Genomic DNA, 13,995 nt, shown 5'->3' with positions numbered 1-13,995 from the left:
ATCAGTAGTATGCACCAAATTTGTTTTTTTGAATTTGATTAACCAGGTCAATATATTTTTCATTAAAGGTCAGAAGATGTAAAAAAGTGCACAAATATCTCAAGTTTTCTGTAGCAGTTCACAATGTCAGAATGACTGCCGTGATTCGGTTTAAACAAAACAAATCAGGTGTTAAAAATGCTGATCATTAATTTAATGTGAGAGGATCAAAGTGAAGTTGACAAATCCATGTGACAGGATAATATGCCCCAACATCAGGTGTGATATCAAAGAAGCACAAACTGAATCTTGCATCAAAGTAATTCAGTCAGATCCCTCCTGCCATATGGCAGCTCTTAAATGCAGTTCGATTTGATGTCAAGGGCTCTGCCGCTAACTGAAAGCTACAAAGAGCATAACACGGGTTAGCTGAGTAGATTAAACAGTACTAGATTTGATTCTGTTGCCACTTCAGTGCGTTGAAGCTCTCAGCAAACAAACAGCCAGTCTATCTTCAGGATTTTCTGCAGCTGACTCATTTAGGCATAGTAACGGCAATTACTTTTTAGGATTAAAGATGAGGGTTTACATACAGAGGTTTATTTCCCTCATGATGTTTTATCAGCAGTTAATAATGTGTCCAATCAATTAAATGAGCATAAAATTAAACAACATAATTACAGGCAGATTATGAATAACGAAGCAGAATTATTATAAGATTCTTAAAAGGAAATGTTACTGGGTTATACAATAACAATAGTTTTTTATATATATGTGTATTAGGTCCCCATCACGCCTACCCAGATAACAGAAATGTTCTGAAAAAGTTCTGCTAAAGTTTCCATTAAGCAAACAAAACGTCATTTCTGAATGTTCAAAACGTCCAGTTAAAAAGCTTTTTATACAAAAAACTTGCATGCAAATGTTTAGGGAACATTCCATTTTATTGGTTTGCAAACATTATGGGAATGTTACTTTTGAGTGTTTCTAAAACATTCTAAAACAGTTACATAAAAATAAAAAAATTAGATGACATCTAACTAAAAAAGAACTTAAGAAAGAGGTTCTATGAACCATTTATAAATAATGTTTTTGTGCAAATTTTTGGAGAACATTATTAAATTATTCAGATACTTGTTTCTCCGAAAACCATGCTAGAGCTAGTTATTCTACTTTGAAATGTGCGTTCTGTGTCAGAATGTCTGTTTTTGTTTTGGTCAGTGTGATCACACCCACCCAATAGTATTTCGACACCCGGGTTGCCAGTTTGTGTAAAACACAGCGTATTGCAGCCATGCAAGCCAGCAAACGAACTGGGTCAGAGATCGCAGATTCTACCTGACCTAAAAAGCCTCAGTATCCATCTAAAAGCTCAATGACCAGAAGCGTTTGATAGTCCATTAAAACTCATCAACTTATAGTTTAAGACTCGTCACCTTCCATTGTCAATTGCGCTCATTCCTATTGCATGGCCTCAATCTGGCAACCCGCGTGAGTCTGAGGAGAAGGGGACAGGAGAAACAACTCTCTCCAATATTTAGAATTTGGACTATACCCATTTATCCGATAGCTGTCGATATGACGTACTGCTCCTTTAAAAACTTTGAATGAATGCTCTTTCAAAGTTACTGGAATAATGTTTGTTCAGAAGAGAACCTTTCCAGAATGTTAGCCAATGTTCTTCAGTCCCTTTCCTGTCAGCCGGGTACATGCTCTCTGTCTTCAAACCAAGGTTGCCAGACAGTATCCCTCCTGTAGCAAAACGTGCCTTCAGGCAAGACTGGGGGATTATGGGAAATTGAAGCCAGATGAGTGCACATACATGACAGAAGAGCTGATCACCCCCCGGCATCTCTCTGTGCTTCAATCTATCCCTTTCTTCATCTCTGATCACCTCCAGTGTCTCTTTTCTCCTCTCAACGTCTCAGCTGTGGGGCTCAATGGATTTGGAATCATGGATTTCTTCATGCATCTTTTTTGTAAAGTCGGACACCCTGCTGTGCGTACACAATTGTCATTAAAGTGTCTCTTTCCCACAGTATCGCTAACCCCTCTCCAGGCTTTCTCTTCAGATGAGAACAGCTTTCTTTTTGAATTTCCCAGTTCAGTTCTTTAGCTTTGACCTTAAAACAAGCCCTTATCATGGGACAAAAGATCTGGATCCTCCTCTGTTGAATGTTTCCCATGATTCTTTTTTTAAAGTGCCTTTTTTTTCCAGATAGTTTTTAGACTATTTGGTTTTTCGTGCTAGTTGAGCTCAATTATTAAAACTAACTCTAATGACTACACAGTTGAGGGTAGCCTGAATTAGTTTGGCCCTTTGAAAAGGAATTCCCAAAGCGTCTTAATACCAGCAACTCCGTCTGTCTTCAAAGGGAACTTTTAATGAGGGAATCTGTTACACAAACTAAAACCGATTACGCCGCGCTGCATCTAAATTCTCCTCTAATATATGATCCCCCCTTGGTCATTCAAATGATAGTAAATGCTTCGTCCTTAACAAGCAATGACATTCATTTCTGGCTTGTAGCTAGATTACTTCATACATGGCTAATACCCCATTAAACATGTCTGTCAATCTGTGTTGATTTCCTCTGGACCAAGTTGCATTCCCACAGGCTGAAATCTGAAGGAGTTTCTCACACAGAAAACACAAACCGCTGTGCAAATGATTAATTGAGTGATTTTGTCTGTAATTGTGTTTGTGTAAGGTATAAAATTAACAATAAGCATTTGACTGTGTTCCATTAGCAACATGTCCACATTGCTTCGTACCAGATAGAGAGAAAATTTGTCACTCTGATTTCTGGCCTTCTTACGGCCTCTACACACACCACTGCAAATGACACAATTAAATGATAGCAGCGTGTCCAAAATAAATAGCACCCAATTTATTAAGCAATAACATTCAAAAATGTTAAATACAAATCTCCAGCTCATGAGCAGAATAATGTTGCAGTTCAAGAAATAATGTCTCACCTGGAATAAGAAAAAACAGTGAATTTTTTAGAAATTTCACAAGCAAGAGTGTTGTTTTGACTGATTTTAGAATTAATATTGCGTGTCTCAGAGCAACAAAAAAAAATATGATTTATAATAAAAAAAAACAACAGGTGTTCGAACGATAAAAATGGTTTCTGAGTAGTATTTAGAAAGCAGAATGAAACAAATCTGATATTTCTATTATTTCTATAGTATTAATGTTTAATATCATTATTAGTTTGTTTGTTTATACATTTTTACAGAAGACCATTTGTATAAGGTTGGCTTTATACAAATGCGAAATCGCGTACTGAGTAGATACTTTGAATTTGATTTTACTTTGTGACTGTTAATGTATGAATATGGATAGTTTGAATTAAATTTAGACGTACTACGTCATCCGCCATGTTGTTACTGTCCCGTGACCCACCAGTGTCAGTTGCGTCACTTCATTGGCATTCATAAATCCTCTCCCGTGGCCTCGGGATTTCAGTGTCTATCAAATGCGCACTTCAGAATCTCAGCGGAAGTAGTAGTTTATCCGGGGACTTTTTGCCTTTCTTTTTTTTTATATGTATTCGGACATACTACTTATTTGGCATACTGTTTTTCACATACTATTTAGGGAAGTATTCGATTTCAAACACAGTGACTGTCTTTACCTTGATGTCTTTTTTTTTGTTTAACTTTTGAATGTTATTTAGTCAGAGAAAACCCTGACGAACATCCGGCAAATTTGAGATTTGCTTTGCAAGTCCGTCTGGCCAAGAGCCCATTCAAGCCCATTTCCAATTTTTCCAAATTGAGGCACCAATCACAAACGTTGAGGTGGGCTTTACACGATGACTATCGCTCTGATTGGTTTTAGGTCTATCCAATTGTGCCCACAGGCATTTGAGCGACATCCGTTGGTGACGCCCCTTTTGGAAATGGGCTGTGAATTAACCTTCCCCAGACCAACTCTCAGTTACAACCGAGGAGGGTCTGGTGTCAACCAGGCTAATTTAATAGTAAATTCGGTAACACTTTAGTTTAGGGTCCAATTCTCACTATCAATAATTGCTTATTAGCATGCATTGGCTGTATATTAGTACTTATAAAGCACATATTAATGCCTTATGCATGACCATATTCTACATCCCTTAAATCTACCCAATACCTAAACTTAACAACTACCTTACTAACTATTAATAAGCAGTAACTAGGAGTTTATTGAGGCAAAAATCATGATTAATAATTCGTTAATAGTGAGAACTGTACCCTAATCTAAAGTATGACCGCAAATTCTCCAGAATTCGGAAGACATTTCTAGTTCAGTGGTCAATATACATTTCCAATATTCTCAATTAATTCAAATGGGAGGTCAATTCCAGTTCTGTGTATTTTGACCATGGTAACCATCATGTGATGAGCTATTGTATAACATTCTGTCATACTACTCCACATGTAGTCAGAGTAACTCACGGCACCCTCATTCTCCTCAAACTAAAGCTCATCTGCGATGACACAATGCTGCTGCTCTCGCGGTCGCTCCCGAGGGTTGTTTACTCTGGTCCAGTTTTTGACAGCAAAACAAGTGCAAGCAAGCAATTAGCAGAGGAAGATGGATGATAACGCAAGAATAGCGAGCAGACCCCTCTGTTTGTGAAAAACAACACCACGCGATTGAGGCTGCGACCTGCTGGTCTGTCTTGCCACATGAGGCATTATTCCACTTCGCACTGTAAAAAAAAAAAAAAAAAAAAAATTGGGCCAGGACAGCTGGAAACAGGCGGTAGAAAAACAGGGATGGACTGGAAAGTCATCAGTGAAATTGATAAGCCTGATTTCAAGGGAGAATCAGATATTCTCTGGTCCTGTACGCCAGCTGTGTGTCTATGCTTGTCTGCAGCACAGGCGCCAGATGGAAACGCTGCATTAAAAAGGTGTGAGACGAGGTGGTATGTCTCCAAAAAAACACCTCTACCTCCATCAGCCTCTACTTCACAGCTCACGTCTGAAGAAATCGTGCAAGAGAAGACACGCCAGTCCCTCGATTAAAAGAAGAGTGAGGAAACAGATGAATATTGGCTATCTGTTTTTGTAAGTTGTGCCAACCACCTGTTGCGTCTCCGTGTGAGTGTGTTATTGATTGGCTCGTGTGTGGTTGGAGGGGAAGCGAGTGATTGGGGGAGAAGGCTAATCCTGCTCATCCTCTTTTTCGCCGGAGTTAGTGTGCTGGGGGAAATGCCTCGTCTCCTCTCTTCACTGCTGTGACCTGAATACAGAGCGTGTCTTGGTTCAGCCTGGAAGAGCATTGTTTTGATACGGATGTCTGCATAACTAGATGTCAAGCTGTCTGAGCGTGAGGTCATGTTAACATAAAGAAAACCACTCTGTTCTCTTTGCTTCAAGGAATGTTAAAATCCAGGTATTTGGGTGTCTTTCTTCATCCCTGGGATTTTTCGCAATTGGCAAATTCTTGCTAACAGGGAGACTGTAAGGTTATCTGATGCAAGCTACTGAAAAGAAGCGATTCTGTTCTCATTGTGAAACTTAGGGAATTAACTCACTCAAAAAAATCATTCAGTCATCCTTTACTCACCCTTATGTCCTTCCAAACTCATATGACTTTCTTTCTTTCTTCAAAAATTGTCAACGCTTGCACCTTGGAACCTATTTCAAGGTTTTGCGTTCTTGATCCACCAGGAACTGTTGCTAATGCGCATTAAGGGTTTTCTGTTATGTGTTAGCGGCCCCTAAGTTAATAACCAAGGATCTTTGCAACGGAAGTGAATAAATCAAAACTAACTTTAGCTGGACAATACATTTATTCTAGAGCTGCTGTAAAGCTAAAACAATCTCTGTTACATTCATTTTCTATTATCGTAAAACTACTTTGAAACAATCTATATTGTTAAAAGCGCTATATAAATGAAGGTGACTTGACTTCAGTGTAGAAATTCTTTTCCATCCTACAATAATGAGGACTAATCTTTCGCAGCGTTTCACTCTTGATACGACGTTCTAAAAACAGGGCGCTGAAGTAAAAAGAAGTTCAACGTTGCATTTTTCTGTTCCACTGCCATGTGTCTTGCATTTGTAACTGCAAAAACACATTTTTGCACTCCACTGTGCTGCTTTTCCATTTGCTTTTCCATTTTAACTGTTAATTTTCCATGTCTTTCGCTGTAAAAGTGTGTTGGGTTTCTTTTGCAGCGTCTCAGGTATGCCACAGTATTATAAAAACATGGAGCTGCTCAAGTTAAAAGAAGTTCATCTTTTCAATTTTTTTCATTCCACTGACCTGTGTCTGGCATTTCTCAACCTCAAAAACGCGTTCTGTATGAATGGTCCCTAATGCTTTCAAGGTTCAAAAAGCATGATTGCTTTTTTCAAGTATTGTAAAAGCAGTCCATATGACTGACTTGTGTGCATACTGTATATTCCAAGTCTTCTGAAGCAGCTTTGAGTGAGGAAAACGGAAAAATCATTATTCACTAAATAAGTTTAGTTGGTAATGAATCAGCACATTTTTAAATAAATCATTCAGATTGGTTTTGCAAGCTGAATCAACCAATCCATTGAAAAGATACACCAAAAAAACTTTATTCACTAATTGGGCATAATCCTCCCACAATCTCATTGCAACTGAGTTCGACAACAGGACCAGTCCGATTAATGAACAAATGACTTAAGGTGCGGTCGCATATGCGATTGGGAATTTCACATGAGAGCAAAAGATTTCATAGTAGAATGGTGACAGAAACCAGCTGATTTAAATGTGACTTAAGCTTTAAACGTCCTCTCGTACTGTACACATCTGCTGAATCTGACCTCTGTCTTTCTGATCCTCACTCTTGCCATATTCCGTTGGTATAATAGGACATAAACATGTTCTAATAAATGCTGTAACACACAGAAAGTCACCACATTAGCAGCGGGACAAAAGAAACACTTGTTTTCACTGTAGCGGGACAAACGTAACAAGTGTGACAGGAGCTCCTGACATTTAAACCCGATTGACTTTTAAACTGAAAAACTCTTACATGGCAAACTTCAGGATGTGTTACAGCATTAAATAACCTGTAGATTGATCATGACACATTAAACGACACATTATTATGCACTTCAGTCATTTACTTATCGTACACGAAAACTGCTTTCCGGACCTAACTGCGGGAAACGATGACGAAATCACGTGATATTTGGCAGCTCCATCAAGGGTTGTGTACACAGAAAAAATGTATTTTGGCTGCTTGATCAAATTGCTTCATTTAAATGAGCTTAAGCAACACAATTGCTAAACATTTTGTCCAAACTTAATTTGATTGTGTTCAATCTGCTTAAATATATGTACAATTTAAGTTTACTTAATCCATTTTTGTTGGATTACATGAATGATTTGTGTTGCATTAACTGAAGCTGGGCAGTGCTTGTTAGTTCCCAGCATGCTTTGCATATAGCTGAATTAAGATAGAATAAATGTTGAAATTAAGTGTTATTTTATGTGTTTTTGAGAAAATGAGAAAAGAGGAAGACTTGATAGTGTGTAATTGTGTTTAATGTACAATTACATTGGAATTATTAGAACCATTTATATTACAGTGGGTTACCATTGTGGAGATGAGTGGAGCATTTAGTTAGGATGTGGACTGATTCAAATAAGTTGAACTCCAGTGGCTGAAGGAGTATAAATCTTAGCATTTAAAAATGTTAATAAGTGCTATTATTAGTTAATAGCTAGGTATAGTCTGTAAGTTAAATTGCTAAATGTTGTAAATCCAACTCTATCCAATAAACTAGAGCATGTTCACTAAACTTAACCAGTTTAAGTTACAGGGAAGCAATTCCATGGATTTGGTTGGACATTACTAATTCATGTAGATTCTTTTTCATTCAGTTGTGTTGTCACAACACAAGGAGCTTACATAGATTTAAAAAAATCCATTAATGTTAATATAAAATAATTTGCTTGTGTGGAACCACTGTCCATAATTGAATTAAGTTATTTTAAAGAGTCATTTTTTTGAGTGTACTGAACATGCGGTCATGGCTTGAAATGCTAGTCAGGGCTCTTAGACGGTGGGCCGAGGGTCCGTATCTGCTTTACTTTTCGAAATGGATGATCCCCATGGAGGGAGAACCTGAATTTTTAAAGTTGGGACGGTTGTTTTATTCTCAACGATATGAAAAGTGTTGCCACTCCCATTTATTGCACATTTTCCCCCGAAATGATAAAATGTCCCCGTAAATATGCAGGCAAACGCGGTTGCCTACTATATCAGTCAAACCAATAGCGCGGCAAGATACTGACATATGATTTTTATTAACCAATCACGTGTAGTTTATTTAGAACAGCTGTTACACGGATTCAGCTGTCAGACACGAACTGCGGCGGCAGCACATTGACCATCGCCAAGGACATTCTGTGTGATTGTAAGTACATTTAATTAGAATATAATATCTATATAAAATGTTTGTTGTGTACACTGTTTTGTTCAAACGTATGTAAGCGTCTCGTTAGTGTCGTTTTAAGTAGGGTAACGTAGACTAACCATGTTCCGTACAACAACGATGTTCCGTACAGATGAACTTTTACCGCCGATCGCTGAATAAATAACATTTATGCTTTTCTTAGTATTACAGTCTTTATTAAATGAATATAATGTTATCACAAATTGTTAAATATATTACCTTTTTGTTTATTCAATGCTTTGAAATGGGGAATTTAAACGATTGCGCGGGCGATGACTGCATGTTTGTCGCCACTCTCAGGTGACTGTCAGCACAGGCGCTGTTTGCCTATATCATCCTGCGTGCAGTGATGGTGTTTATATTCTTAAAGGGTCAATTAAATTAATGTTAACGTAACTTGTTACATTAATTGAATATTTTAACTATCTAACAAACTAAACATTAACTCAATTGACAGTGTTATTTCGTTGCCAACTTTTCATAAAAAGTAGCTTATGTTATTATTAACTTTAATGGTAAATGGACTGCATTTATATAGCGCTTTCACAGACCCAATGGCCACCAAAGCGCTTCACATTGCCTCACATTTACCCATTCACTCACTCATTCATACACCGACGGCGGTGTCAGCCATGCAAGGCGCCATCCAGCTCGTTGGGAGCAGCTGGGGTTAGGTGTCTTGCTCATGGACACCTCGACACTTGGTCAGGTGGAACCGGGGATTGAACCACCAATCTTTCGGTTTGTAGACAACCTACATGAACCACTGCCGCCCCAGTTTAAACTTTAAATTAACTTTCAGCAACGGAGGAGTGGTCGCTGGCGTGCAGTGAAAGGCGGAAAGTGTACGGAACATGGTTAGCCCACTTTATTTTTAACTGGCTAACTAGTAACCAGTGTTGGGGAAAGTTACTTTTAAAAGTAATGCATTAAAATATTGCGTTACTCCCTTAAAAAGTAATTAATTGCATTTCTTAGTTACTTTTTTAGAAAAGTAATGCGTTACGTTACTTTTGCGTTACTTTTTCAATAAATTGAGATGAAATGCATAATTTATATTTTATTTAAAATATTTAGTTATTGGAGGTTTGCATAGTATTCTGATTCTGCATTTCACTGATTTTATTTGAGGAATATTGAATAATTTTTTGTGCAAGATGAGTAAATGCTCATATTTAGTCTAGAACTACAATAAACATCATGTTCACACACACACACACGCCTCTGCACTTTGATTTGTCTCAACATGAGGACAGGAGAGCTGTCAGCCAATAAATGGGAAAACAAAGTATCTTGCGTTACTTATTTGAAAAAGTAACTCAGATATTTTGTCGTAAATTTTAAAAGTAATGCGTTACTTTACTTGTTACTTGAAAAAGTAATCTGATTACGTAACTCAAGTTACTTGTAATGCATTTCCCCCAACACTGCTAGTAACAGTAGCTAGCATCATGCAATTACATATTTGATTTGGTGTAAAGACAGTCAATATTCTAACCGGAGAGCTAAGAGCTCAAGTTAGAGCTGCGTGCAATAGAAATAAGATTAAGTATAACTGTTAAAGAAAATGGGCTATCAAACAGAGCAGAGTCATGCAGATGTACTTCTGCAGGAGTAGCCAACACACAAACACGCACACACCACTCTCCACATACATGCATGCACACATGTGCCCTAGTCATCTTCAAGTGACTTATTGTCAAAATTTACACACTGACAGAGGTTTGTACATGGCAGCTCATGCAGTTTACATGTGCATCTACCCTTAACACAATTTGTTTTTTTTTTACACGAGCAGTGCACAAGTTCCAGTATGGCCTCTGGAGCTGGCGGAAGTGTCATCCAGTCCACTCCGTAGAAATCTCCTACCATCTTCCAGCCATGATTTACAGGAGGAGGAATGTCTGGATCACTGTATATATCTATATTATTTGTGTTACTCTTATACTTTTACTACACTGCACGTGTGTGTGTGTGTGTGTATATATATATATATATATATATATATACACACACACACACATACATACACACACGCACACCGGGTATGTGTCACATTTCTGTGTATACAAATCTTAAATGTATATCTTATAAGGCTACTGCTAAAACATTGCATATTTATATTACTGTAAACCATACTACTGTCTATACTGCACTGTGTGTCTATACAATATAATACCAACCTTTCTTTGCAGTTTCTTCAACTTAAACTGCCTCTCTTCTCTTTTGTGCGTGTTTTATCTTCGTGATATTTGTGAAATGGCTGTAGCACTCCCTGTGGTAGCCAGTGTTAGCTGGTTTGACTAACTGGTTTGTAGGTTCCTGGCTTTGCAATTTGTATGCCTGTACTGCCTCTTTGCCGATTTAATGAATTTCTCCCAACTTATGTCTGTGAAGGGAATGGTGGGTCTATTATCCTCAAATACATGCATGCAGCACTTCATGTTTTGACATTTCTTTCCAATAAACATGAAAAAGCGGGAAAAGGGAGAATTGTCTGGCTCATTTTTATGACGTGTTTTCCAAGCAATACCATATATCAAATGTGTGAAATCAGAACGGTGTATTTATTAAAGATTACAAAGAACTGACAGGACATATTGCCACCTTGGAATTATAAGGTTCTATCTGCATTCTGATTGGTTTTGCGATTTTGAGCTTTAAAGTTTTTGCATTCCATTCGACTGTGTAGAAATAACCTTTTTTTTTCTAAATAAAAAGTTCAAAATGTACACAACTTAAAAAAAACATCACATAATGTAAAGAAGTGGTCACAGAATAAGAATATGTGAATAACTTAATTTTTACAAAAATGTCAGACAGAACCTTATAATTCCAAGGGGACGATTTTATGACAAAAGATGGTTACATAAAATAAAAACGGTAAGAATAGACAACGTTCCCCCTACATTCACATTTTGTGTCAAACTGGATATGTAGCATAAGTATAGTTAGTTAACAAGTTAAATTTTTCCTGGGCGCGAAACGCGCTAGTTTGTTGACAACCGCGTCATCAACACCGACAGTTTTCCACGCACGCTATTGGATGAAGGCAACAAATACGTCATGAAGGTCGGACCCCACACGTAGCTGCTTGCTCTATTCGCCGGGAAAATAATTTGGAGAAAGTTACCGATATTATAGTTATGTGCAAAGTATGTGAGTGGCAACAATTTTTATTTGCTTTGTTGAAAAGCGTAGCGGTTACTTATAAAAAACTGGGTTATCCATCACCACAGATCGTCCGAAAACACGAAATCTCCCCTCGGCCCACCGTCTATCTGAGAAAATCACTTTGTTACTTTCGTCCCGCGTTACTTTCGCCCTGGTTAGTATTCACTAATGATCTGTAACGGACTGCTCCAAGACTTAGGTTGAAGATCCAAATGCAGCTTTATTAGGTAGTGATGGGGAATTTCTAAACACTACTTCATGGACCTTTACGAAATTTCAATGATTTACCGCTGGGGGAGATCTCTGTAAACCCATGAATCACGAGGATTCACTGAGAATAAAAAAACCAAGACAGAGGAAACCAGGATAATGCTCAGAAATGCAGTGTAACAACATACATGACTTTGCAAAGAATGACTGAAAAACACAGGGCTTATAAAGACAGAGTTAACAAGATAATGAGACAAAGCTGAAAGTAATGAAGCATAATGAGTCGAAGCAAAGGGTTCTGGGAAATGCAGTTCATGATGAGATTGCATTGGACTAGGGAACAGTGCCCTCTGGTGGAGATCAAGGGCACTCCAGCTTGTGGATGTGTCATTATCTTGCCTCCAGTAGACTTGTTAATGAACCAGTCCAGATTATAAACAAAACATTCAGAATGGTTTTGTGAACTGAATCAACTGATTTATTGAAAAAGATATCTTAAAATGTCCAATTTTTGGTTTTCCGCAGAAGAGATTTTTCCTCATACAGGTTTGGTAAACTATGAAGGTAATTGAATGGTAATATAATTTTCATTTTTGGATGAACTATCACAATATTTTTTCTTTAACATGACTAAATCAAATCTGTCTAAAAAGGCAGCTTTTTACCTGAGAGGACACAAGCAGCAGTTAAGGCCCAACGTTGGCCAATTTTTAAACGCGACTCTATTAAATGTCGAGACGGTTGACAGCAATTAAGGTGCTTAGAGAACGGCATTTACTCAATCGCCTCTTTCTGTTGCAGTTGGTTTCTCCGGCCCAGGTAATTTCGAACCAGTCTTAGGGAATGAAAACAGGTTGGCTGTGCAATTGTGTGCCGGTCTAATAATGGAATCTCGTAAGTCACCAGGGACAGGCTCATTTTTACAAAGCAACAGAGAAAGTCCATTACCCTCTGTGTTGCCTACCTTATGGTGCCTTTTATTTCTTAATTGAAACTCTTGGCTGTGTTATAGCGGACAGAAACAAGGCTGTAGAGGAGGGGAGAGACAGCAGACAGCCAGATCCAGAAGCCCTCTCTTCTTTGCCACCTTCGGCAATGACGGGTCTAAAAATATCTACAAGCTTCAATGAGCATGATCTTTCCAGTGAGGACACTATCACCATCCCCACTCATCTCACAGCTGCAAGGGAACTAATAAACAGTGGCACCAATGCAAACAGTCAAATTATTTACAAATTGTCAAACTGTGGTACGACGGATCCATCATTGCTGTGTAAATACAACAATAACTTGATGACCTCACTGCCTGTTAGACAGCCCAAACAGTTATTAGATTGAGGTTTAAGATGCACCGTGTAACAGCAACTGAATTTCAATTGGTATCGGCTCCACAGAGCCAGTAATACAGGAAACATTCTGTGGAATGGGTATTTATCATGTTTTAACTGTTAATAATTCATTTTGAAGATAAATGAATCAATTTAATAAATATTGGGGGGGGACATATTTATGCCTTCAGAAAGGTAAGGTAATCAGAAAGGTTAAAGTAATGGAAAATATCTATCTATCTATCTATCTATCTATCTATCTATCTATCTATCTATCTATATCCATCCATCCATCTATATCCATCTATCTATATCCATTCATCTATCTATATCCATCCATCCATCATCCATCCATTTACACATACATCAAAATGTGTATATTACTATTTATATATATATATATATGTTTGGTTAAATATTTTTTATTTATTTAATTATTAATTTAGGTAAACACTGGTATCAGTTATTACAAGTTTTTACAATCTCTAGGGTTCTCAATACTTAGGTCACTTTTTTAAAACTATTCAGTTCTCCTAACCAACTTTCATCTCGGCACATCAGTTAATTTCACATTCAAAACGCACTAAAACTACCAAAACATTTCATCTCAAATCAACTCAACTTCCCCATAACTCATTAAACAATGACCTAAATACAGACAAAATGTTGCATTTAGACAATGGATAAAATGTAATTTCTATACAAAAGAATGTAAGACTGTTACTGTTTAGAATTCAATCAGGCAGTATATGCGTCATTTACAATACAGTACAGTACAAAATGATCCCGTCCCCTTTGCATAGATGGTTATAGCATCATCCAATTACTTAGAATAGTATTATTTTTTTTAGATTTAGATAATATT

This window comes from Phoxinus phoxinus, assembly GCF_949152265.1.
Source record: "Phoxinus phoxinus genome assembly, chromosome: 14".
Lineage (NCBI taxonomy): Eukaryota > Metazoa > Chordata > Actinopteri > Cypriniformes > Leuciscidae > Phoxinus > Phoxinus phoxinus.
The sequence above is the reverse complement of the archived record's forward strand: the minus strand, read 5'-3'. Positions refer to the sequence as shown.